The 6,000-nt window shown below is 37.0% G+C and overlaps 1 protein-coding gene across 5 annotated transcripts in view; it reads right to left on the bottom strand.

Moving 5' to 3' along the window:
• The window catches only part of sh3pxd2aa (SH3 and PX domains 2Aa), a 111,296-nt gene that overhangs the window by 49,803 nt on the left and 55,493 nt on the right, over positions 1-6,000 (bottom strand). The window lies entirely within an intron of this gene.

Genomic DNA, 6,000 nt, shown 5'->3' with positions numbered 1-6,000 from the left:
TCCGCTAGCACTATGTTTCACTGTGGTGATGGAGTGCGAGGGGTGTTGAAATGATTGTGGACCAGGCAAAATGTTCCTTGATGGCCAAAAACTCAAATTTTCATCTGATCTGACCAGAGCACCTTCCTCCTTACATTTTGGGCATCTCTTGCATCCCTTTTTACAAACTCAAAATGTGCTCTCTTATCTTCTGGCCACGCTTCCATAAAGCCCAGCTTTATGGCTTATTCTCCAGATTGCGCTGTAGAACTCCTCCAGTGTTGCCTTTGATCTCTCTCTTGCCTCTTGAGCAAGTTTTGCTAGCTCTCTCTTGGCAGGTTAATTGCGGTGCCATAACATTTCCATTTGATTAAGGTTCGATGGTGTTCCCGGGGCTCATCGAAGATCTAGATTTTATTTTATTTTTACCCAATCCTGACTTGCACTTAATATCTTTGTCTCTTTGTCTGACTTGAATACTAAACTTCCTTGGTCTTTACCATGGCTGCTTAGTGTACCTCTTGCTTTAGTGTTGGTAGCCTTTCAGAAAAGGTGTGTATTTATAGAGAGCTTATGTGATGCTTAATGAAATGGATACATACGCACTTGCCAATTTTCAGTTTTTTGGGAGAAAAAAATCTTACCGATTTCTCATGTAATTTCAAAATTTTGACTATTTGTTTGGATCCTTAAACTACAATTCAGATTTAAAAGAAATCAGCTAAATTGGAGTTTGTGATGCAACACAATAGGTACACATCAATAAATAATAAAAAATAAATTAATTAATTAGGGGTGTCAAAATTAGAGCATTAATTTTGAGGCAATTTAAAGTTCCGTTAACGCCACTAATTTTTTAAACGTGCGATTAATGACCGCCCCTTACTTGGAAAGCCCGTACCGGGGGAATTCCAGTCGCAACGCAGCAGACAAGTCCACGTCAAAATTTAGCAGTCATAAATTTTATAATAATGCATATATTTGTGGAGACGGGTCAAGTTTGTATATTACAATTTTTAAGATGTGCAGAATTTCTCAAGTTACTTCATGTTAAAGATTAGATAGCTCTTAATGGTAAAAATGCACTGAGCTGTCACCAACGTCTTACAAATGCAATTTTGCCATCTAGTGGCAGAAAAATGCCCAACACAAATCAATATCACACTCGTTTTTTACAGTACAATACATTTTTTTATTTTAACTCAATTTTATTAATTATTCTGAAATTACTGTATCAATGACTAAAAGATGCAGCCACATTCCTATTAGTTAAAAAAAAATTCCCCACTTTTATACTTTTAACAAGAGTATGAAAACTTGGGAAAAAAACATTTTATTGTACATTTAGAACAGATATAAAATTTGTAATTAAATCGTGAGTTAACTACTGAAGTCATGCGATTAATTACGATCCAAAATGTTAATCGCCTGACACCGCTAAAATAAATAAATAAATAAATGCCACAAAAAAAAAAGGAAAATCCAAGATAGTGAATACTTTTGCGATTCATTATAGAGATGAGGTTGAAGACAAAGAGACAGACAGGAGTTGTACTTTGTTATTGTTATGCTATTTGAGTGCAAACAATCTGCAGCCACTCCACTGAGGCAGTTCAGATCTCTTTCTCGTTGAGTATCAAACAAAACTAAATCATTGTAACGGCATGAAGCCACAACTGCTCTGATTGAGATGGGTCAATAAATGCTTTCACGTGAGTGCACACATTTCCAAACGTAGGCTCAAAAACACCTCCCACTCGTCTCAAGCTCTGCTGACCACATGCTTTAAAGTGTTTAACCCCGTCAGTGCCATGCTGGACATTCCTCGTATGTTGTGCTACAATCCCTCAAGTGAGTGCTATCGATCCCTTCCAGCATGAGGAATGAAACAGCTTATCCATTAAGGTTGAGTCGGTCAGTCGCTTCCCCGCTACTTACAGCAGATGGAGAGCAACAGACAGATGAAGAACAAGGGAGATGAAAGTAACGAGACTGAAAAAGAGGAGGAGAAATGGCAGGGGCCAAGAGACGTAATTGTAAGAAGAGGAGGAGTACAGAAGAAAAATGTGCCTGAGGATTCTGTGTAAGATAGAGACAGCATGCTTACACCAAAATGTCTGTCTGTCATTCACATACAATTAATCAGCAATATTTAGTTTTTCTGCAGGAGTCGACAACAACTCAAGAAAATGAGCTGTTTTCCCACAGTCGTGTAGTTACCAGCACGTTCCCACACTGTTGTGTTTCCGTTTCGCTTCATTAATTAACTGAAAATCTCAAGAATTTGATGACACTCAACTGTTTTATAATTAACACATGCTGGCACGAGTTCTTTTGAATGATAATAGTGCCGTGAGCAGTGCGCTAATTAGCATTAGCGAGTAAGACTGGAGTAGATCATGACAATTCTTTGCACAACTCTAAATTGAAGCAAAAATCATTGTCAGCCAAATCATTTTGAATCAAACATCGTTCTGAATCGAAAATCTATTCTGAATTGAATCGGAATCGAATCATGAGACAGTCAAAGATTCCCACCCCTAATATTTGCCCGTATGTGTATGTCCAAAATAGTTTGAACAAGAGCTGCTTTTGTCAGCACATTTAAGTATGTTTTTTCAGCACCACTGCCAAATTCTACGTCCCTTCACCCTGACAAGCAAAAAGCTAATATTCATGAAGAAATTAACATATTTAGCAACACAAAACTTTTCTCTTTGCTCAACTCACTTTGCACATAGCTCCTTGTGCAAAGATGCCGCAAGATGGTGGAAAATCACGACATGAAGCTCTTCAACTCACATCAACATAGTTCCTTGACACCAAGATGCCACAAGATGGTGCAGAAGTCGTCATGTTTATATTAGACAATGCTTTTGGCTTGAGCAAAAAAAACAGCAAATTGAGTTTTGCAGTGATAAACAGAGGACCAAATAGGTAAAATATATTTCAGCATTTTGTGTTTGTGTTTATTGAACATAAAAACACAAAGCAAAACATTTAGAATATAAGGTCAAACTAAAACATTTAAAAGAAGAGAAACCTTTAAACGGACATCATTAGGCAGTAGGAAGAAGTAAAAAATAATAATTTAAAAAAACGTATACTCTTACCCCGTATACTTTGTATATTTGGACTTGCTTCATATCAACACCATAATACGTTTGCTAAATAGTATATCCCAATGGAAAAAAATTAAAATTAACCTGCACATTTTATTGTTGCATGCAAACTCATGAGCCCAACTGCACATGTACAAAAGCTAAATGTCTCTTAATGACACAAAAAAATGCTCTTTACTTGTGTCCATTTGAATCTTTGAAAATGTCAAAAACAATTGCCACAGTATTTTGGATTTTACAGCCATTATGCTTTTTTCTCACCATAAGCACAACTGTATAGACAACTGCACTTTGTATTTTTGCATTTGTATTTACAATTTCCGTCCATTATTCATTATTCTCTGTGTTGTGTGTTTTCTTGAGTGGTGTTACACATTACATTGCAATGCATAAAAAATGTATACAAAAAAGATTTGCAAAAATACATTTTTAACAATAACATTGATGAAAACACAGATGTCCTTGTATGAATAAAAATTCAACACAAAGACACCACCACCAAGGTACAGTATGATGGGTTAATATTACCCAATTGTTAGCCATCCTCATGTTTTAAAAAATGTCTTCTCTCACAGAACTTGGGACACCTGCTAGCAGAAACTATTATTAAAATAAGCATGCACACTTTGAATCACACACATTCCCAGATGACTCATAATAATTTTGCAGATGCATTAAGGGTAGATATTGAAAGTAACACGTTCAATGTAGCCTTGCCTGAGGTTGAGTCCACTGGCTCATGACTCATGAAAAACTAGTAGTAAATAGCCAAATCACTGGTGTATTTCTACTCATCAAACTAATGGCATCTCTGTGCAATACAGAGAAAGACAAAGAGGATCTATAGTTGTTAGACCGGCAGCTGACTTGGTCGTGTTAAGTACAAAATACTACTTTGAATTCACAGCCACTCCGCCGGGGAACATGGAAAGCAATGTGTTCAGCGAGTCTCTGAATGTCTCACAGTGTGTGAGTTGCTGATTGACTTTCTTCACTCAAACAACATTAAACAAATATTAATAGCAGACATATATGCTCTTCTCTAATGTATACTGTACACCAGCAAACACATGGTTAGCTTTAAATAGATGAGGAAAAGCAAAAAAAAAGAAGAAGAAAAAAGTCCCCCTTGTGTTGAACTCCATACATGGGCTAAGAATTAGTACAAAGGTGAAAACAAGCAAATACAGTATGAGTTTGGCTCATTACTCATGTTATGCAAAGGCATTCATTCATTCTTTAGACACTGGACAATATTTGAAGATATCATGTTATTATTTATGTCTCTTGAGCGCTGACATAAAAGCTACCCCAAAGTTACCAGAAAACTAATCCCATAAAGTCAATTTACATGAACTACTATGATCCCTTCAGTGATCCTATAAGGGCCTGACCGATTAATCGGCCGCTGACTATAATTGGCCGATAATTGCCCTTCAAACATCGGCCAAAACAATTGGCCAATTGGGCTAAATGGCCGATTATTTTCCCCTTAACATTATCATCCAAGAACACCGAAGATTCTGACGCTGTGAAAGTACCCTGAGTGCACCATTTTGTTTGCGTAGCATTAAAGTTTCATTGATTGATTAATTAGCAACTAGCAAGTGTGTAGCATATGTTATTCTGGTTATTCTGTTGTCCCTAAGCGTCCTTTAATATGTTTGATGACACCCCAGTTGGAGTTAAGAATTACATCCAAGGTATATTTAAACACAAAACATTCTTCGTTTTAAAAACTTTGCTAGGCTAGCTCTAATGCTAAAAGTGAAGGATGGATCCCATTCAAATGCTAGCAGGAATTTAGCATAGACTTCGGGAGTGTTCTTCCTTCAAATAACGAATATTCATGCACAAATGCTGTGGGAACACATATCCACAGGTAAGATAACACTACACAAAGGCACAGATCCTTCCCAATGTGTGAAAAACAAGCTATTTAAATAGAATTCAATTGCAACGTTCTTCTGTACTCACTTTACGTGTGTACACCATGGATGCATTAAATTCATTTTAAGCAGAAATAATCTGCAGCTTAATCAGCAATCTGTATTTTTTTTCTGCCAAAAATCGGAATCGGCATCAGCCTAAAAAAATGCATATCGGTCGGACCCTAGTCCTGAGCACAGATACTAAAAGCCTAGGTAATCAATTTCATTAACAATCACCTGTGTCTTGAATCAACAACTGCGTGCGTGTCTGTCAGACAAATGACATTGTGAGGTAAGCGTGTGCACGCATTATTCATGCTCCAAATATGAGGCTTCATCTCGCACAACTCCTGACATGATCAATGCAATTTCCTTATGCACCAAATTACACTAGCATAAACAGGACACTTCAGGAGCAGTGAGGGGATTTTATTTATAGAGGTGCAGGAAAAAAGGATTCATGAGATGAAAGCGGAACAGAGATAAAAAATAAATAATAATAATAATAAAAAACATTGCATGGACAGTAAGGAAGAGGAAGCTGTTGATCAAAGATAGATTGCTGGCAGTGTTTGTAACCTTGAGACGTGACATCAATTAAATATAATTGAGTATGAAGCTGCAGCGCTTTACAAATGTATTAGCCCACCGGCCAAAACAGACATGTCGTGATTTTTGTGCATGCTGAGCAATTTTAGTCGACAGAAAGAAGAAGGCAAGCCCACGGGCTCAAATTTGGATATAACTTAGAAAAGGTGAACTCACCTTGAAATATTGAGCGCACACTCGAATTAAAGTTAAACAGATTTTATGAGAATTTCTCAAATGTTTGGTTTCCTCTCATAAATGTGTTAACATACAGGGAATAACAAGGGAGTAGGAGAGAATATCCATTACGCTTTGGAGGGGGGGCGGGGGTCAAAAAGGCCAATAAGACACAAGCTGAGGTTTAACAAGAATACTTGGCT

Source organism: Leptonotus elevatus, chromosome 8 (genome assembly GCF_054856555.1).
Source record: "Leptonotus elevatus isolate MCC_2025b chromosome 8, RoL_Lele_1.0, whole genome shotgun sequence".
NCBI classification, from domain to species: domain Eukaryota; kingdom Metazoa; phylum Chordata; class Actinopteri; order Syngnathiformes; family Syngnathidae; genus Leptonotus; species Leptonotus elevatus.
Note: the sequence above shows the minus strand (reverse complement) of the source record. Positions and strands in the feature narration are given on the sequence as shown.